Here is a 22,212-nt window from a genome sequence, read left to right as displayed (position 1 = left end):
AATTGCCTTATTTCGTTATTAACCCTGAGATCGAGATATTATGTGATAATTTCATCAAATACATATGTTCATTGTTTTATATGCAAAAAAATGAAAGCCTGACCATAATATTTTATTCATCCAGTGAACACTGGTGGTTAAAGCAGGGTTGGCTGTTTAAACGACCTTGGTTAAACTAAATGATTTAAAAACAAAACCAAAAACTGTCTTTTTTAAAATTATGCTCCGACTATAGGCGCGGCACCGTGACATCTTAAAAAAGACCATTATAAAATAATCCCTGTGGTGTTATTCCATTCTTGTTGCGTGTGGTCTTCGTTTTAATGAACCGAAACAGTACAGGAAATTCACACATACAACAGAGAAATAGAAGGGGGGGGGGGGGGGGGTTTAACCAGATCAAAGAATTACTAAATCTGCCTAGCATCAGCTAAGATTTAACAAACTCCTCCCCTAGCAATCCTATAGGTCAGGAGAAGATCACAACTAACATTCTTGTTTTCAATGTCCTCCATCTCTGAGTGTACTTTGTATGTTTTAATATTTTCTTTTATCATAGTGCAGTAGTAGGCGGTAACTGAGCTCCTGGTCCTCTCTTCAGTCTCCCTAGTCCTGTGAGCTCAGATATCTTTATACTCGGAGGAAGGGACAGTCTGCAGTGCAAACTTGTTGCTACTTTACAAGTGTAATCAAACACTGCTGACTACACTTGTATAGTGGGAAGCAGTTTGCAGACTGTCCCTTCAACACAGCGTGACTCCTGAGACCCAGCATACAGCATGGTAACTAGGGAGGCCAATCCCGGGATCGGGATCGGCGGGATCCCGGGATTTAGGCCCAAAAACGTCCGGGATTCAATCCCGGGATTGGAAGCTCCAATCCCGACGATTTATGGATCAGCGTTGAGCGTCCTCAGGACGCTCAACGCTGCCCGGCTCCCTCCTCCCGGCTGCCCCGCCGCAGCGTGACCTGTGTATTCACCTGCCGCCTCCTCCCGGCTCCCCCTGCACTCACCTGCTGCCTCCTCCCGGCTCCCCCTGCACTCACCTGCTGCCTCCTCCCGGCTCCCCCTGCACTCACCTGCTGCCTCCTCTCGGCTCCCCTTGCACTCACCCGCCGGCTCCCCTGCACTCACCCGCCGCCTCCTCCTCACCCGCTACCCGGCTGTGCAAGTTTGTACTTGTTTTTATGTCTGCGGGGCGTGGGGGATGGCCGGACACAGTTGAAAGACAATCCTGGGATTGACCATTTTTCAATCCCTATACCCAGGATTGAATAAATGGCCCGGGATTGGCCTTCCTAATGGTAACTATGATAAGAGTAATGGGCAATGTGGAGGACTTAAGGGGGCTGTCATTGTGTGTGTCCCTTATATTTCTGCAAACCCCAGGTGTCCATAGGGGCATTGCATGGGTAGTGTTCTTCCCACACTTAATCTGCAGGTAAAATTCCCCTGCTGTCCATCACTGTGACGCAGCCAATAAGTTGCGCTGCACATTCCTATATGAAACGTCACTGCAGTTTAATGGAATGGGGTAAAAACCCGAAATTTTTTTGCGTGGGGTCCCCCCTCCTAAGCATAACCAGCCTCGGGCTCTTTGAGCCGGTCCTGGTTGCCAAAATACGGGGGGAAAAATGACAGGGGATCCCCCGTATTTTAACAACCAGCACCGGGCTCTGTGCCTGGTCCTGGTGCAAAAAATACGGGGGACAAAAAGAGTAGGGGTCCCCCGTATTTTTTGTACCAGCACCGGGCTCCACTAGCTGGACAGATAATGCCACAGCCGGGGGTCACTTTTATACAAAGCCCTGTGTCCTGTTTTTATTTGGGTATTTTTTTTGCAGTAGAACTACAGGTACCAGCGGGCACGTCCCCCCCCCCCCCCCCCCGCATGCTGGTACTTGTGGTTCTCCAAGTGCCGGCTTGCGGGGGAGGCTTGGCTTGCTGGGACTTGTAGTTCTTCTGCAAAAAAAAACAACACACAAATATTCTTACATTTTCAACAAGGCTATCAGCCCCCCATTCCGCATCCCTTGGATGGGGGGGGGACAGCCTCGGGCTTCACCCCTGGCCCTTGGGTGGCTGGGGGGGGACCCCTTGATTGAAGGGGTCCCCACTCCTCCAGGGTACCCCGGCCAGGGGTGACTAGTTGGGTATTTAATGCCACGGCCGCAGGGCGCTGTATAAAAGTGACCCCCGGCTGTGGCATTATCTGTCCAGCTAGTGGAGCCCGGTGCTGGTACAAAAAATACGGGGGACCCCTACTCTTTTTGTCCCCCGTATTTTTTGCACCAGGACCAGGCGCAGAGCCCGGTGCTGGTTGTTAAAATACGGGGGATCCCCTGTCATTTTTTCCCCCGTATTTTGGCAACCAGGACCGGCTCAAAGAGCCCGAGGCTGGTTATGCTTAGGAGGGGGGACCCCACGCAAATTTTTTTCGGGTTTTTACCCCATTCCATTAAAAAAAAATATATATTTTTTTTTAAAATATATAAATAATACTTGTGCCTCCTAAATAGACAAACCAAGTACCTAATCCCTTCTAATATAAATAGATATGCTATTACCAATAAAAAAAACACACCAAAAAAACATGTTTAAAAAAAAAAAAAAATTTAGATTCCGCCAGCAAAGTGTGGCGGATTGAAAATGACGAATTTACTGTCTAAAAGCACTGTTGTCGAATTTACAATCTTCAATTGAATATACTTTTGTCGAAATGCCGCATTTGTACCATTGCAGAAATGTTGAATTTGACAAATGTCGAATTTGGAATGGCCGTTTTTTTGTCGAAAAGTACTGTATTGCATTGTCTAATTTTTTTTTTTTTTTGCGAAAATGTCCCGTTTTTCGACATTTTCGGGAATTCGACCGCAATTGCATATACCCCTAAATGTTGTTAACTTTAAGTTGACCTGTCAGCTACATGCCCCTACTCACAGCACCATTGTATTACAGCCATTTTCCCTACAAACCCATTTCATTCCTATTATACTCACAGCCAAAAATAGCTGTGGGGAGGAGAGGAGGGTATAATGCTTAAAGGCGTGAAAATAAGTGTATGTATTTTCCCCACTTATATATGTACCCATGCTGAAAATATACATCTGTATATTTTTTCGATCAGTACTGTCATTGTCCTTCTCTTGCAGAGCATCCCATTACGCTTGGCACAGATTTTGTAATCCTGCTAGATGGCATTGGTGCCAACAGACAAGAGCATTGGTCAGTTAGGCCAGTAGCAATGATGCCAGCATAGGATGCGATCCAGTGATTCGGTGCCCTGTTAGTACAGTCTACCACAGCATTTAACAGCCTACCTAATAATGAGCCCATGATAATAGTAATGAGTCCTTAGAATGTAAGCCCTCACGAGTAGGGCCCTCTTCCCTGCTTTTCCTTTTCTTTAATAATCCCCAACTGCCCAAATCCTGCAGTTTTTGGGCCACCTTGAAACTTATCTCAGTGTCGTCTACTGGTGTAGTTATGCTTAGTTACCCTGTACTTGTCCTATATTGTCTTCAACTGTAAGTCACTGTTTTCCTGTTTTGATTATGTGCATATGTACTCTGTAATTGGGCGCTACAGAACCCTTGTGGCACCATATAAATAAAGGATGATGATAATAATAATAATTAATTCTGCTTATCCATATAGGAACTGGTTGCTCTCCTGCTAGTATAGATGACATACCCATTTTTCTTACTAGACGTACTGGGTGTCTCTGCTGTCATGTAACATTCGTCATGATGACCAGTACTTTAATTCAGCCTTTCAAGTTGTTTAGTGGATATGGGAGAAGCGCTGCATGGGCAGATAGTGGATGGGAGACGTGTTCTGTGGGTAAGCGCGTTTACTCCATTCAGCTTCTGATTTGCTGGCTTAGCTTTATTCCATTGCTGGAGTCTGGGAAACATGATGAGAACAATAATGTTTCTCTGACGTCCTAGTGGATGCTGGGGACTCCGTAAGGACCATGGGGAATAGACGGGCTCCGCAGGAGACTGGGCACACTAAAAGAAAGATTTGGTACTACCTGGTGTGCACTGGCTCCTCCCTCTATGCCCCTCCTCCAGACCTCAGTTAGATTTCTGTGCCTGGCCGAGCTGGATGCACACTAGGGGCTCTCCTGAGCTCCTAGAAAGAAAGTATATATATTAGGTTTTTTATTTTACAGTGAGACCTGCTGGCAACAGGCTCACTGCAACGAGGGACTAAGGGGAGAAGAAGCGAACCTACCTGCTTGCAGCTAGCTTGGGCTTCTTAGGCTACTGGACACCATTAGCTCCAGAGGGATCGACCGCAGGACCCGTCCTCGGTGTTCGTTCCCGGAGCCGCGCCGCCGTCCCCCTTACAGAGCCAGAAGCAAGAAGATGGTCCGGAAAATCGGCGGCAGAAGACTTCAGTCTTCACCAAGGTAGCGCACAGCACTGCAGCTGTGCGCCATTGCTCCTCATACACACTTCACACTCCGGTCACTGAGGGTGCAGGGCGCTGGGGAAGGGGGGGGGGGGGGCGCCCTGAGCAGCAATAATATCACCTTGGCTGGCAAAATAACCACAATATATAGCCCCAGAGGCTATATATGTGGTAATTACCCCTGCCAGAATACAGAAAAAAGCGGGAGAAAAGTCCGCCGAAAAAAGGGGGGAACCATCTCCCTCAGCACACTGGCGCCATTATTCCCTCACAGTTCCGCTGGAAGGAAGCTCCCTGACTCTCCCCTGCAGTCTACACTACAGAAAAGGGTAAAAAAGAGATGGGGGGCACAGATTTGAGGCGCAGTAAATATTATAGCAGCTATAGGGGACATAATTCAGTTAGTCCCTGCATTATATAGCGCTCTGGTGTGTGCTGGCATACTCTCTCTCTGTCTCCCCAAAGGGCTTTTGTGGGGTCCTGTCTCCTTTAAGAGCATTCCCTGTGTGTGTGTGCGGTGTGTCGGTACGGCTGTGACGACATGTTTTATGAGGAGACTTATGTGGAGGCGGAGCAGATGCCTATAAATGTGATGTCACCCCCTGCGGGGCAGACACCTGAGTGGATGGACTTATGGAAGGAATTACGTGCAAGTGTCGACTCCTTACATAAAAAATTTGACGACATGCCAAATGCGGGACAGCCGGCTTCTCAGCTCGTGCCTGCCCAGGCAATTCAAAGGCCATCAGGGGCTCTAAAACGCCCACTACCTCAGATGGCAGACACAGATGTCGACACGGATACTGATACCAGTGTCGACGACGATGAGTCAAATTTAATGTCCACTAGGGCCATTCGTGGCATGATTGAGGCAATGAAAGAGGTTTTACACCTTTCTGATATAAACCCAGGTACCTCAAAAAAGGGTATTATGTTTGGGGAGAAAAAACTACCAATAGTTTTTCCCCCATCTGAAGAATTAAATGAAGTGTGTGAAGTAGCGTGGGCTTTCCCTGATAAGAAATTGGTGATTTCAAAAAAATTACTAATGGCGTTCCCTTTCTCGCCAGAGGATAGGTCACGTTGGGAAACTCCCCCTAGGGTGGATAAAGCGCTCACACGTTTGTCTAAAAAGGTGGCACTACTGTCTCCGGATACGGCCGCCCTAAAGGAACCTGCTGATAGAAAGCAGGAGGCTATCCTAAAGTCTATATATACACACACTGGTGTTATACTGAGACCAGCTATTGCTTCAGCGTGGATGTGCAGTGCTGCTGCTGCTTGGTCAGATTCCCTGTCAAAAAATATTGACACCCTAGACAGGGACACTATATTGCTAACCGTAGAGCATATAAAAGACTCAGTCTTGTACATGAGAGATGCACAGAGGGAGATCTGCCGGCTGGCATCTAGAATAAGTGCATTGTCCATTTCTGCTAGGAGAGGCTTATGGACTCGCCAGTGGACAGGGGATGCAGATTCAAAAAGGCACATGGAAGTTTTGCCTTATAAGGGTGAGGCGTTATTTGGGGATGGTCTCTCAGACCTTGTTTCTCTGATGTCCTAGTGGATGCTGGGAACTCCGTAAGGACCATGGGGAATAGCGGCTCCGCAGGAGACTGGGCACAAAAGTAAAGCTTTAGGACTACCTGGTGTGCACTGGCTCCTCCCCCTATGACCCTCCTCCAAGCCTCAGTTAGATTTTTGTGCCCGGCCGAGAAGGGTGCATTCTAGGACTCTCCTGAGTTTCTAAGAAAAAGTTTTAGGTTTTTTATTTTCAGTGAGACCTGCTGGCAACAGGCTCACTGCATCGAGGGACTAAGGGGAGAAGAAGCGAACCTGCCTGCTTGCAGCCAGCTTGGGCTTCTTGGCTACTGGACACCATTAGCTCCAGAGGGACCGAACACAGGCCCAGCCTCGGAGTCCGGTCCCAGAGCCGCGCCGCCGGCCCCCTTACAGAGCCAGAAGCAAGAAGAGGTCCGGAAAATCGGCGGCAGAAGACATCAGTCTTCACCAAGGTAGCGCACAGCACTGCAGCTGTGCGCCATTGCTCCTCAGGCACACTTCACACTCCGGTCACTGAGGGTGCAGGGCGCTGGGGGGGGGGGGGGGCCCTGAGCAGCAATAAAAACACCTTGGCTACTGGACATTAGCTCCAGAGGGACGATCACAGGTACAGCCTGGATGGGTCACCGGAGCCGCGCCGCCGTCCCCCTTACAGAGCCAGAAGAGACGAAGAGGTCCGGTGAAATCGGCGGCAGAAGACATCCTGTCTTCAGACTAAGGTAGCGCACAGCACCGCAGCTGTGCGCCATTGCTCTCAGCACACTTCACACTCCGGTCACTGAGGGTGCAGGGCGCTGGGGGGGAGCGCCCTGAGACGCAATATAACAGTATATACCTTAGGTGGCAAAAAGAATACATCACATATAGCTCCTGGGCTATATGGATGTATTTTAACCCCTGCCATTTTTACACAAAAAAGCGGGAGATAAGGACGTCGTGAAGGGGCGGAGCCTATCTCCTCAGCACACAAGCGCCATTTTCCCTCACAGCTCCGCTGGAAGGACGGCTCCCTGACTCTCCCCTGCAGTCCTGCTTCAGAATCAGGGTAAAAAAGAGAAGGGGGGGCATTTTTGGCAGCAAATAACGATAATAACAGCAGCTATAAGGGAATAACACTTATATAAGGTTATCCCTGTATATATATATAGCGCTGGGTGTGTGCTGGCAGACTCTCCCTCTGTCTCTCCAAAGGGCTAAGTGGGGTCCTGTCCTCTATCAGAGCATTCCCGGTGTGTGTGCTGTGTGTCGGTACGCATGTGTCGACATGTATGAGGAGGAAAATGATGAGGCGGAGCAGTTGCCTGTGTTGGTGATGTCACCCCCTAGGGAGTCGACACCTGACTGGATGATTGTATTTAAACAATTAAGTGATAATGTCAGCAATTTGCAAAAAACTGTTGACGACATGAGACAGCCGGCAAATCAATTAGTGCCTGTCCAGGCGTCTCAGACACCGTCAGGGGCGCTAAAACGCCCGTTACCTCAGTGGGTCAACACAGACCCTGACACAGATACTGAGTCTAGTGTCGACGGTGACGAGACAAACGTAATGTCCAGTAGGGCCACACGTTACATGATCACGGCAATGAAAGAGGCATTGAACCTTTCTGACACTACAAGTACCACAAAGAAGGGTATTATGTGGGGTGTGAAAAAACTACCAATAGTTTTTCCTGAGTCAGAGGAAATAAATGAGGTGTGTGATAAAGCGTGGGTTTCCCCCGATAAAAAACAGCTAATTTCTAATAAATTATTAGCATTATATCCCTTCCCGCCAGAGGTTAGGGCGCGTTGGGAAACACCCCCTAGGGTAGATAAGGCGCTCACACGTTTATCTAAACAAGTAGCGTTACCGTCTCCTGATACGGCCACCCTCAAAGAACCAGCTGATAGAAGGCTGGAAAATATCCTAAAAAGTATATACACACATACTGGTGTTATACTGCGACCAGCAATCGCCTCAGCCTGGATGTGCAGTGCTGGAGTCGCATGGTCGGATTCCCTGACTGAGAATATTGATACCCTGGATAGGGACAATATTTTGTAACATTTAAAGGATGCATTGCTATATATGCGTGATGCACAGAGGGATATTTGCACCCTGGCATCAAGAGTAAGTGCTATGTCCATCTCTGCCAGAAGAGCGTTATGGACGCGACAGTGGTCAGGGGATGCGGATTCCAAACGGCACATGGAAGTATTGCCGTATAAAGGGGAGGAGTTATTTGGGGCTGGTCTATCGGACCTGGTGGCCACGGCAACGGCTGGGAAATCCACCTTTTTACCCCAGGTCACTTCACATCAGCAGAAAAAGACACCGTCTTTTCAAACTCAGTCCTTTCGTTCCCATAAGTACAAGCGAGCAAAAGGCCACTCCTTTCTGCCCCGGGGCAGAGGAAGAGGAAAAAGACTGCACCGTGCAGCCGCTTCCCAGGAGCAGAAGCCCTCCCCTGCTTCTGCCAAGTCTTCAGCATGACGCTGGGGCTTTACAAGCAGACTCAGATATGGTGGGGGCCCGTCTCAAGAATTTCAACGCGCAGTGGGCTCACTCGCAAGTGGATCCCTGGATTCTACAGGTAGTATCGCAGGGGTACAAACTGGAATTCGAGGCGTTTCCCCCTCGTCGGTTCCTGAAGTCTGCTTTACCAAAGTCTCCCTCCGACAGGGAGGCAGTTTTGGAAGCCATTCACAAGCTGTATTCCCAGCAGGTGATAATCAAGGTACCCCTCCTGCAACAGGGAAAGGGGTATTATTCCACGCTGTTTGTGGTACCGAAGCCGGACGGCTCGGTGAGACCAATTTTAAATCTGAAATCCTTGAACACTTACATAAAAAGGTTCATATTCAAGATGGAGTCACTCAGAGCAGTGATAGCGAACCTTGAAGAAGGGGACTATATGGTGTCTCTGGACATCAAAGATGCTTATCTCCACGTCCCAATATACCCTTCTCACCAAGGGTACCTCAGGTTTGTAGTACAAAACTGTCATTATCAGTTTCAGACGCTGCCGTTTGGATTGTCCACGGCACCTCGGGTCTTTACCAAGGTAATGGCCGAAATGATGATTCTTCTACGAAGAAAAGGCATTTTAATTATCCCTTACTTGGACGATCTCCTGATAAGGGCAAGATCCAGGGAACAGTTAGAAGTCGGAGTAGCACTATCTCAGGTAGTGTTACGTCAGCACGGGTGGATTCTAAATATTCCAAAATCGCAGCTGATTCCAACGACACGTCTACTGTTCCTAGGAATGATTCTGGACACAGTCCAGAAGAAGGTGTTTCTCCCGGAGGAGAAGGCCAGGGAGTTATCCGAGCTAGTCAGGAACCTCCTAAAACCAGGCCAGGTCTCAGTGCATCAGTGCACGAGGGTCCTGGGAAAAATGGTGGCTTCCTACGAAGCGATTCCATTCGGAAGATTCCATGCAAGAACGTTTCAGTGGGATCTACTGGACAAATGGTCCGGATCGCATCTGCAGATGCATCAGCGGATAACCCTGTCGCCAAGGACAAGGGTGTCTCTCCTGTGGTGGCTGCAGAGTGCTCATCTACTAGAGGGCCGCAGATTTGGCATTCAGGATTGGATCCTGGTAACCACGGATGCCAGCCTGAGAGGCTGGGGAGCAGTCACACAGGGAAGGAATTTCCAGGGCTTGTGGTCAAGCATGGAAACATCTCTTCACATAAACATTCTGGAACTAAGGGCCATTTACAATGCCCTAAGTCAAGCAAAACCTCTGCTTCAGGGTCAGGCGGTGTTGATCCAATCGGACAACATCACGTCAGTCGCCCACGTAAACAGACAGGGCGGCACGAGAAGCAGGAGGGCAATGGCAGAAGCTGCAAGGATTCTTCGCTGGGCGGAAAATCATGTGACAGCACTGTCAGCAGTGTTCATTCCGGGAGTGGACAACTGGGAAGCAGACTTCCTCAGCAGACACGACCTTCACCCGGGAGAGTGGGGACTTCACCCAGAAGTCTTCCACCTGATTGTAAACCGTTGGGAAAAACCAAAGGTGGACATGATGGCGTCACGTCTAAACAAAAAACTGGACAGATATTACGCCAGGTCAAGGGACCCTCAGGCAATAGCAGTGGACGCTCTGGTAACGCCGTGGGTGTACCAGTCAGTGTATGTGTTCCCTCCTCTGCCTCTCATACCAAAAGTACTGAGAATCATAAGAAGGAGAGGAGTAAGAACTATACTCGTGGTTCCGGATTGGCCAAGAAGGACTTGGTACCCGGAACTTCAAGAGATGCTCACGGACGAACCGTGGCCTCTACCTCTAAGAAAGGACCTGCTACTGCAGGGGCCTTGTCTGTTCCAAGACTTACCGCGGCTGCGTTTGACGGCATGGCGGTTGAACGCCGGATCCTGAGGGAAAAAGGCATTCCGGAAGAAGTCATCCCTACTCTGGTCAAAGCCAGGAAGGACGTAACCGCAAAACATTATCACCGCATTTGGCGTAAATATGTTGCGTGGTGTGAGGCCAAGAAGGCCCCTACAGAGGAATTTCAACTGGGTCGTTTCCTTCATTTCCTGCAAACAGGACTGTCTATGGGCCTAAAATTAGGGTCCATTAAGGTTCAAATTTCGGCCCTGTCGATTTTCTTCCAGAAAGAACTGGCTTCAGTACCTGAAGTTCAGACATTTGTAAAAGGGGTGCTGCACATACAGCCTCCTTTTGTGCCTCCAGTGGCACCTTGGGATCTCAATGTTGTGTTGAGTTTTCTAAAGTCACATTGGTTTGAACCACTTTCCACTGTGGACTTAAAATATCTCACATGGAAGGTGTCGATGCTGTTAGCCTTGGCTTCAGCCAGGCGTGTGTCAGAATTGGCGGCTTTATCATATAAAAGCCCTTACTTCATTTTTCATTCTGACAGGGCGGAATTGAGGACTCGTCCTCAATTTCTACCTAAGGTGGTTTCTGCATTTCACATGAACCAACCTATTGTGGTACCTGCGGCTACCAGGGACTTAGAGGACTCTAAGTTGCTTGACGTTGTCAGGGCCTTGAAAATATATGTTTCCAGGACGGCTGGAGTCAGAAAATCTGACTCGCTGTTTATCCTGTATGCACCCAACAAGCTGGGTGCTCCTGCTTCAAAGCAGACGATTGCTCGTTGGATTTGTAGTACAATTCAGCTTGCACATTCTGTGGCAGGATTGCCACAGCCAAAATCAGTAAAAGCCCATTCCACAAGGAAAGTGGGCTCATCTTGGGCGGCTGCCCGAGGGGTCTCGGCTTTACAACTTTGCCGAGCAGCTACTTGGTCAGGGGCAAACACGTTTGCTAAATTCTACAAATTTGATACCCTGGCTGAGGAGGACCTGGAGTTCTCTCATTCGGTGCTGCAGAGTCATCCGCACTCTCCCGCCCGTTTGGGAGCTTTGGTATAATCCCCATGGTCCTTACGGAGTCCCAGCATCCACTAGGACGTCAGAGAAAATAAGATTTTACTTACCGATAAATCTATTTCTCGTAGTCCGTAGTGGATGCTGGGCGCCCTTCCCTAGTGCGGATTGTCTGCAATACTTGTATATAGTTATTGTTACAAAAATTCGGGTTATTATTGTTGTGAGCCATCTTTTCAGAGGCTCCTTTGCGTTTATCATACTGTTAACTGGGTTCAGATCACGAGTTGTACGGTGTGATTGGTGTGGCTGGTATGAGTCTTACCCGGGATTCAATATCCTTCCTTATTATGTACGCTCGTCCGGGCACAGTATCCTAACTGAGGCTTGGAGGAGGGTCATAGGGGGAGGAGCCAGTGCACACCACCTGATCCTTAAGCTTTTATTTTGTGCCCTGTCTCCTGCGGAGCCGCTATTCCCCATGGTCCTTACGGAGTCCCAGCATCCACTACGGACTACGAGAAATAGATTTATCGGTAAGTAAAATCTTATTTTTTCCTGCATCTGATGAATTAAATGAAGTGTGTGATGAAGCGTGGGTTTCCCCCGATAAAAAACTGATAATTCCTAAAAAGTTATTGGCATCATACCCTTTCCCGCCAGAGGATAGGGCACGTTGGGAAACACCCCCTAGGGTGGATAAAGCGCTCACACGCTTGTCAAAACAAGTGGCACTACCGTCTCCTGATACGGCCGCCCTTAAGGAACCTGCTGACAGAAAGCAGGAGAATATCCTAAAATGTATATACACACATACTGGTGTTATACTGCGACCAGCAATCGCCTCAGCCTGGATGTGCAGTGCTGGGGTGGCTTGGTCGGATTCCCTGACTGACAATATTGATACCCTGGATAGGGATAGTATATTACTGACTATAGAGCTTTTAAAAGATGCATTTTTATATATGCGTGATGCACAGAGGGATATTTGCCGACTGGCATCAAGAGTAAGTGCGCTGTCCGTTTCTGCCAGAAGGGGGTTATGGACGCGGCAGTGGTCAGGTGATGAGGATTCCAAAAGGCATATGGAAGTATTACCTTATAAATGGGAGGAGTTATTTGGGGTAGGTCTATCAGACCTGGTGGCCACGGCGACTGCTGGGAAATCCACATTTTTACCTCAGGTAGCCTCTCAACATAAGAAGACGCCGTTTTATCAGGCGCAGTCCTTTCGGCCCCATAAGGGTAAGAGGGCAAAAGGCTCCTCTTTTCTGCCCCGTGGCAGAGGAAGAGGATAAAGGCTGCAGCAGACAGCCAGTTCCCAGGAACAGAAGCCCTCTCCCGCTTCTGCCAAGTCCTCAGCATGACGCTGGGGCTTTACAAGCGGACTCGGGTACGGTAGGGGCCCGTCTCAAGAATTTCAGCGCGCAGTGGGCTCACTCACAAGTGGACCCCTGGATCCTTCAGGTGGTATCTCAGGGGTACAAATTGGAATTCGAGACGTCTCCCCCTCGCCGTTTCCTAAAGTCTGCTTTACCGACGTCTCCCTCCGACAGGGAGGCGGTATTGGAAGCCATTCACAAGCTGTATTTTCAGCGGGTGATAATCAAGGTACCCCTCCTGCAACAGGGAAAGGGGTATTATTCCACACTGTTTGTGGTACCGAAGCCGGACGGCTCGGTGAGACCTATTTTAAATCTAAAATCTTTGAACACTTACATACAGAGGTTCAAATTCAAGATGGAGTCACTCAGAGCAGTGATCGCGAACCTGGAAGAAGGGGATTATATGGTGTCTCTGGACATCAAAGATGCTTACCTCCCATGTCCCAATTTACCCTTCTCATCAAGGGTACCTCAGGTTTGTGGTACAGAACTGCCACTATCAGTTTCAGACGCTGCCGTTTGGATTGTCCACGGCGCCCCGGGTCTTTACCAAAGTAATGGCCAAAATGATGATACTCCTTCGAAAGAAAGGAGTTTTGATTATCCCTTACTTGGACGATCTCCTGATAAGGGCAAGATCCAGGGAACAGTTGGTAGTCGGAGTAGCACTATCTCAAGTAGTGCTGCGGCAGCACGGTTGAATTCTCAATATCCCAAAATCGCAGCTGATCCCGACGACACGTCTTCTATTCCTTGGAATGATCCTGGACACAGTCCAGAAAAAGGTGTTTCTCCCGGAAGAGAAAGCCAGGGAGTTATCCGAGCTAGTCAGAAACCTACTAAAACCAGGCCAAGTATCAGTGCATCAATGCACAAGGGTCCTGGGAAAAATGGTGGCTTCCTACGAAGCAATCCCATTCGGCAGATTCCACGCAAGAACATTCCAGTGGGACCTGCTGGACAAATGGTCCGGATCGCATCTTGAGATGCATCAGCGGATAACCCTGTCCCCAAGGACAAGGGTGTCTCTCCTGTGGTGGTTGCAGAGTGCTCATCTTCTCGAGGGCCGCAGATTCGGCATTCAGGACTGGGTCCTGGTGACCACAGATGCCAGCCTGCGAGGCTGGGGAGCAGTCACACAGGGAAGAAATTTCCAGGGCTTGTGGTCAAGCTTGGAGACATCACTTCACATAAATATTCTGGAGTTGAGGGCCATTTACAATGCTCTAAGCCAAGCAAGACCTCTGCTTCAAGGTCTGCCGATACTGATCCAGTCGGACAACATCACGGCAGTCGCCCACGTAAACAGACAGGGCGGCACAAGAAGCAGGAGGGCAATGGCAGAAGTTGCAAGGATTCTTCGCTGGGCGGAAAATCATGTGATAGCACTGTCAGCAGTGTTCATTCCGGGAGTGGACAACTGGGAAGCCGACTTCCTCAGCAGGCACGACCTCCACCCGGGAGAGTGGGGACTTCACCCAGAAGTCTTCCACATGATTGTAAACCGTTGGGAAAAACCAAAGGTGGACATGATGGCGTCCCGCCTCAACAAAAAACTGGACAGGTATTGCGCCAGGTCAAGGGACCCTCAGGCAATAGCTGTGGACGCTCTGGTAACACCGTGGGTGTACCAGTCAGTGTATGTGTTCCCTCCTCTGCCTCTCATACCCAAGGTACTGAGAATTATAAGACGGAGAGGAGTGAGAACTATACTCGTGGCTCCGGATTGGCCAAGAAGGACTTCGTACCCGGAACTTCAAGAGATGCTCACAGAGGACCCATGGCCTCTACCTCTAAGAAGGGACCTGCTCCAGCAAGGACCCTGTCTGTTCCAAGACTTACCGCGGCTGCGTTTGACGGCATGGCGGTTGAACGCCGGATCCTGAAAGAGAGGAATTCCAGGAGGAAGTCATCCCTACCCTGATCAAAGCCAGGAAGGATGTAACCATAAAGCATTATCACCGCATTTGGCGGAAATACGTTGCTTGGTGCGAGGCCAGGAAGGCCCCTACGGAGGAATTTCAACTGGGTCGATTCCTACATTTCCTGCAAACAGGAGTGTCTATGTGCCTCAAATTGGGATCCATAAAGGTTCAGATTTCGGCCCTGTCGATTTTCTTCCAGAAAGAACTGGCTTCAGTGCCTGAAGTTCAGACGTTTGTCAAGGGGGTGCTGCATATACAGCCTCCTTTTGTGCCTCCAGTGGCACCTTGGGATCTCAATGTAGTTTTGGGGTTCCTAAAATCACATTGGTTTGAACCGCTTAAATCTGTGGATTTAAAATATCTCACGTGGAAAGTGGTCATGTTGTTGGCCTTGGCTTCGGCCAGGCGCGTGTCAGAATTGGCGGCTTTATCCTGTAAAAGCCCTTACCTGATTTTTCATACGGACAGGGCAGAATTGAGGACTCGTCCTCAATTTCTCCCTAAGGTGGTTTCAGCGTTTCACCTGAATCAGCCTATTGTGGTACCTGCGGCTACTAGGAACTTGGAGGACTCCAAGTTGCTGGACGTAGTCAGGGCCCTGAAAATATATGTTTCCAGGACGGCTGGAGTCAGAAAATCTGACTCGCTGTTTATCCTGTATGCACCCAACAAGCTGGGTGCTCCTGCTTCTAAGCAGACTATTGCTCGTTGGATTTGTAGTACAATTCAGCTTGCACATTCTGTGGCAGCCCTGCCACAGCCAAAATCTGTAAAAGCCCATTCCACACGGAATGTGGGCTCTTCTTGGGCAGCTGCCCGAGGGGTCTCGGCTCTACAACTTTGCCGAGCAGCTACTTGGTCAGGGGCAAATACGTTTGCTAAATTCTACAAATTTGATACCCTGGCTGAGGAGGACCTGGAGTACTCTCATTCGGTGCTGCAGAGTCATCCGCACTCTCCCGCCCGTTTGTGAGCTTTGGTATAATCCCCATGGTCCTTACGGAGAACCCAGCATCCACTAGGACGTCAGAGAAAATAAGAATTTACTTACCGATAATTCTATTTCTCGTAGTCCGTAGTGGATGCTGGGCGCCCATCCCAAGTGCGGATTGTCTGCAATACTTGTACATAGTTATTGTTAACTAAATCGGGTTATTGTTGTTGTGAGCCATCTTTCCAGAGGCTCCTCTGTTATCATGCTGTTAACTGGGTTCAGATCACAAGTTGTACGGTGTGATTGGTGTGGCTGGTATGAGTCTTACCTGGGATTCATGAATCCTTCCTTATTGTGTACGCTCGTCCGGGCACAGTATCCTAACTGAGGCTTGGAGGAGGGTCATAGGGGGAGGAGCCAGTGCACACCAGGTAGTCCTAAAGCTTTACTTTTGTGCCCAGTCTCCTGCGGAGCCGCTATTCCCCATGGTCCTTACGGAGTTCCCAGCATCCACTACGGACTACGAGAAATAGAATTATCGGTAAGTAAATTCTTATTTTCCACAGCAACAGCTGGGAAGTCAGCATTTTTACCCCATGTCCCCTCACAGCCTAAGAAAGCGCCGTATTATCAGGTACAGTCCTTTCGACCCCAGAAAAACAGGCGGGGAAAAGGCGGGTCCTTTCTGTCTAGAGGCAGAGGAAGGGGAAAAAAGCTGCACCACGCAGCAGGTTCCCAGGAACAAAAGTCCTCCCCCGCTTCTTCCAAATCCGCCGCATGACGGTGGGGCTCCACAGGCGGAGCCAGGTACGGTGGGGGGCTGCCTAAAAAATTTCAGCGATCAGTGGGTTCGCTCACGGGTGGATCCCTGGATCCTTCAAGTAGTATCTCAGGGGTACAAGCTGGAATTCGAGGCGCCTCCCCCCCGCCGTTTCCTCAAATCGGCCTTACCGACAACTCCCTCGGGCAGGGAGGCTGTACTAGAGGCAATTCACAAGCTGTATTCCCAGCAGGTGATAGTCAAAGTACCCCTACTTCAACAAGGACGGGGTTACTATTCCACACTGTTTGTGGTACCGAAACCGGACGGTTCGGTGAGACCCATTTTAAATTTGAAATCCTTGAACACATACATAAAAAGATTCAAGTTCAAGATGGAATCGCTCAGGGCGGTTATTGCAAGCCTGGACGAGGGGGATTACATGGTATCTCTGGACATCAAGGATGCTTACCTACATGTCCCCATTTACCCACCTCACCAGGAGTACCTCAGATTTGTGGTACAGGATTGCCATTACCAATTCCAGACACTACCGTTTGGACTGTCCACGGCACCGAGGGTGTTTACCAAGGTAATGGCAGAAATGATGATACTCCTTTGAAAAAAGGGAGTTTTAATTATCCCGTACTTGGACGATCTCCTAATAAAGGCGAGGTCCAGGGAGCAGTTACTGGTCGGAGTAGCACTATCTCGGGAAGTGCTACAACAGCATGGCTGGATTCTAAACATTCCAAAGTCACAACTGGTTCCTTCCACACGCTTACTGTTCCTGGGGATGATTCTGGACACAGAACAGAAAAAAGTGTTTCTCCCGCAGGAGAAAGCCGAGGAGCTGTCTTATCTAGTCAGAGACCTCCTAAAACCAAAACGGGTATCGGTGCATCACTGCACACGAGTCCTGGGAAAAATAGTGGCTTCGTAAGAAGCAATTCCATTCGGCAGGTTCCATGCAAGGACCTTCCAGTGGGACCTCTTGGACAAGTGGTCGGGATCGCATCTTCAGATGCATCAACTGATAACCCTGTCTCCAAGGACCAGGGTGTATCTACTGTGGTGGCTGCAGAGTGCTCATCTTCTAGTGGGCCGCAGTTTCGGCATACAGGACTGGGTCCTGGTGACCACGGATGCCAGCCTTCGGGGCTGGGGCGCAGTCACACAGGGAAGAAACTTCCAGGGACTTTGGTCAAGTCAGGAGTCGTCCCTACACATAAACATTCTGGAACTGAGGGCCATTTACAATGCCCTAAGTCAGGCAAGACCCCTGCTTCAAAACCAGCCGGTTCTGATCCAATCAGACAACATCACGGCAGTCGCCCATGTAAACCGACAGGGCGGCACAAGAAGCAGGGTGGCCATGGCAGAAGCCACAAGGATTCTCCGATGGGCGGAAAATCACGTACTAGCACTGTCAGCAGTGTTCATTCCGGGAGTGGACAACTGGGAAGCAGACTTCCTCAGCAGACACGACCTACACCCGGGAGAGTGGGGACTTCATCCAGAAGTCTTCCTACTGTTGGTAAACCGCTGGGAAAGGCCACAGGTGGACATGATGGCGTCCCGCCTCAACAAGAAGCTAAAGAGATATTGCGCCAGGTCAAGGGACCCTCAGGCGATAGCTGTGGACGCTCTAGTGACACCGTGGGTGTACCAGTCGGTTTATGTGTTCCCTCCTCTGCCCCTCATACCAAAGATACTGAGAATAATAAGAAGGCGAGGAGTAAGAACGATACTCGTGGTTCCGGATTGGCCAAGAAGAGCTTGGTACCCGGAACTTCAAGAAATGTTATCAGAGGACCCATGGCCTCTACCGCTCAGACAGGATCTGCTACAGCAGGGGCCCTGTCTGTTCCAAGACTTACCGCGGCTGCGTTTGACGGCATGGCGGTTGAATTCCGGATCCTAAAGGAAAAGGGCATTCCGGAGGAAGTCATTCCTACGCTGATAAAAGCCAGGAAAGAAGTAACCGCAAACCATTATCACCGCATTTGGCGGAAATATGTTGCGTGGTGTGAGGCCACGAAGGCCCCTACAGAGGAATTTCAGCTGGGTCGTTTTCTGCACTTCCTACAGTCAGGAGTGACTATGGGCCTAAAATTGGGTTCCATTAAGGTACAGATTTCGGCTCTGTCGATTTTCTTCCAGAAAGAACTGGCTTCACTGCCTGAAGTTCAGACTTTTGTAAAGGGAGTGCTTCATATTCAGCCCCCTTTTGTGCCTCCTGTGGCACCTTGGGATCTCAATGTGGTATTGAATTTCCTGAAATCACATTGGTTTGAACCACTTAAAACCGTGGATCTCAAATATCTCACGTGGAAAGTGGTCATGTTATTGGCCTTGGCTTCGGCCAGGCGTGTGTCAGAATTGGCGGCTTTGTCATGTAAAAGCCCTTATCTGATTTTCCATATGGATAGGGCAGAATTGAGGACTCATCCCCAGTTTCTCCCGAAGGTGGTATCAGCTTTTCACTTGAACCAACCTATTGTGGTGCCTGCGGCTACTAGGGACTTGGAGGATTCCAAGTTACTGGACGTAGTCAGGGCCTTGAAAATTTATGTTTCCAGGACGGCTGGAGTCAGGAAAACTGACTCGCTTTTTATCCTGTATGCACCCAATAAAATAGGTGCTCCTGCTTCTAAGCAGACTATTGCTCGCTGGATTTGTAGCACAATTCAGCTGGCGCATTCTGCGGCTGGATTGCCGCATCCTAAATCAGTGAAAGCCCATTCCACGAGGAAGGTGGGCTCATCTTGGGCGGCTGCCCGAGGGGTCTCGGCTTTACAACTTTGCCGAGCTGCTACTTGGTCAGGGGCAAACACGTTTGCTGAATTCTACAAATTTGATACCCTGGCTGAGGAGGACCTTGAGTTCTCTCATTCGGTGTTGCAGAGTCATCCGCACTCTCCCGCCCGTTTGGGAGCTTTGGTATAATCCCCATGGTCCTTACGGAGTCCCCAGCATCCACTAGGACGTCAGAGAAAATAAGATTTTACTCACCGGTAAATCTATTTCTCGTAGTCCGTAGTGGATGCTGGGCGCCCATCCCAAGTGCGGATTGTCTGCAATACTTGTATATAGTTATTGCCTAACTAAAGGGTTATTGTTGAGCCATCTGTTGAGAGGCTCAGTTGTATTTCATACTGTTAACTGGGTTTAATATCACGAGTTATACGGTGTGATTGGTGTGGCTGGTATGAGTCTTACCCGGGATTCAAAATCCTTCCTTATTGTGTCAGCTCTTCCGGGCACAGTATCCTAACTGAGGTCTGGAGGAGGGGCATAGAGGGAGGAGCCAGTGCACACCAGGTAGTACCAAATCTTCTTTTAGTGTGCCCTGTCTCCTGCGGAGCCCGTCTATTCCCCATGGTCCTTACGGAGTCCCCAGCATCCACTACGGACTACGAGAAATAGATTTACCGGTGAGTAAAATCTTATTTTACACTGTTCAGACCTCAGGTTTCTAATTCACCAATAGAATACTTGCATTCTTATAATAGTATGATATGCGAATTGTGTGTTGGCCGGGCATTTTTCTAAAGGCGTGAAACACACAATGAAGTAATTCATTGGTCATTCATAATATAATTGATATTTTTCCACCCAAATGTTTTAAACTGTTCCTGCATACAGTATAATATCAGGACTGTTGGCTCTCACATACACACTGACTTCTCTGTTTAATTGTCCAGTGTAGTTGACCATGTTATCGCACTGCAAGGTAGGAGGTAGCAAAATCTCCCAATAATTATGTTAAAACTAGTTACCAACCCTGTCAAAATGATGGCACAACACAATAGTAATGTCAGCGCCGGTGGCTGTGAGTGTCCGAACGGAGAGACAATTGAATTGCTCCGCCGGGCGCCATCTAAGGGCTGCCATCTAGCAAAACACTTGAATCCCCACCCCCTGACCCCACAGAGGTGAGGAGCAGCGTTAACCTTTTATTATTTAGGATAGTGTCTCAATGGTATGCACTTTAAAAAAAAATCATTATGTCGACACCCCATATGTCGGAGCCATGTTGCCGGTGTCGGTAGGCAAACCATGTTGAAATGCTGCCTGAAATGTTTTAATGTCGCTAGTGTTGCTTTATACATGGTGCTATTACAACATGTTATATGAGCAACACTGTAAAAAGTCTTTAAGAATTTTTGTTTTTTCAACATTGTCAACCTAATTGTGTCAGCAATGTGGCTCTGACATATGCAGCATTAATATAATGACTGTTCATCTCGGGACAGCATACCATAGAGACACTATATTAATATTTCATCTATATGGCGGTCAATCATTTACTGTAATTATTCACTGTTAAATGTAACAGTTATAGGTTTTAATTTCAAGAAACATTTTTTTGTGTGTTTTTTTTAATATATCTTTTTTGAGTCATGGTATTGGTTTGAGTTTTTTGTTTTTTTGTTTTTTAGTGTTTAGATAAGTACCAAGGCACATGGGGCATGGCATATGCTTGATGGGGAAAATATTCACAGTATCATGATGTTTTTCTTTTCAATTTCCTCTTGAAATTCCCCGTTGTAAGTCTGAGTTCTCACCCTGGCAGGTTATGTTAATTACATAGGACTTACAGTATTGGTACATTTTGGGTAGTTCTTTCTCAGCATCTAGCACCGTTCTCTAGCAGCAAATGTTCATTCAGTATAAATATTTTCAAGGCACAATGTGTTCGGGACAGACCCCTGTGGTTTTGATTTGATATAAGTTACAGAAATAGCACAAGCAGCCAGGTGCCTGGAAAGTACCAATTACTGTTTATCAACTTGTAACATTTGGCTGTTTTTTTTTGTGTGCGTTTTGTATTTCACTATTTGCTTCTGCACCATTTCCTTTATGTAGGAGTTTCCTCTTGTAAGACTATTAATGTAATTACTTTAATAGTTCTGGAAAAACACAAATTGCCCACCTAAGCGTGGTTTGATTTAATACTACTTCAGGACACGAGCCAGTGGGCTTTATTCAGGAGAAGGAACGAATCACCGGCACATTCTTACTCTTTACTCCTTCATGCCACCGTGTAAAATAGACTTGAGTGACATCACATAGATGAGGGCTTATCACACCTATATCCTGGTCCACATTTCTCATCCCCGTGTCCCACATTTCCAGATATTCCAGAAAAAAGGTGTTGACCATGTATCCGCCATCAGCTCCACTAGACAATGTTTATGACATGATTTTTTTACAAAATTATTCAATGTGGCTTATTATACAGGTAAGATTTATTTTCCGTAAAGATGGATAAGTCATTCTGCCCTATACATTCAATGTATCAGCATTGTTGCAGTAATATTAGTTCTAGATTAAATTTACACTGTGTGTATAAAGTGATTGGACTCTGCCCAAGTGAAATGGTGTACTCCTGCAGTACACACGTTTTTGTGAAGGTATAAAACATAGAAACATAGAATGTGACAGCAGATAAGAATCGCTTAGCCATCTAGTCTGTCCCTTTATAACCACATTTTTACCTCAAACCTTATTTGATTCTTATTTTTTTGTAAGGATATCCTTATGTCTATCCCATGCATGTTTAAATTGCTTTACTGTCTTAGCCTCTACTACTCTGAGGCTATTCCACATGTCCACTACCCTTTCTGTGAAATAATTGTTCCTCAAATTTCTCCTGAACCAACCTCCAACCTCAGCGCATGTCCTCGTGTTCTAATACTTCTCTTCATTTGAACAATGTTTCCCTCCAGGACTTGTTAAAACCCTTGATATATTTCAAATGCCGGGAGAACCTCTTCGCTGCCCAGGTCGCAGCGGCCGCGGGCCGTCCCCCCCCCCCCCCCCAACGGTCCGGCCACGCCTGCATTGGCCGGACCGC

At 48.3% G+C, this 22,212-nt stretch overlaps 1 protein-coding gene across 1 annotated transcript in view; it reads left to right on the top strand.

The window, feature by feature from the left end:
* Window positions 1–22,212, top strand: part of PDPK1 (3-phosphoinositide dependent protein kinase 1) — a 215,568-nt gene that overhangs the window by 62,587 nt on the left and 130,769 nt on the right. The gene's annotated exons all lie outside the window — the stretch shown is intronic.

This window comes from Pseudophryne corroboree, chromosome 7 (assembly GCF_028390025.1).
Source record: "Pseudophryne corroboree isolate aPseCor3 chromosome 7, aPseCor3.hap2, whole genome shotgun sequence".
Classification (NCBI taxonomy): Eukaryota; Metazoa; Chordata; class Amphibia; order Anura; family Myobatrachidae; genus Pseudophryne; species Pseudophryne corroboree.
Note: the sequence above shows the minus strand (reverse complement) of the source record. Positions and strands in the feature narration are given on the sequence as shown.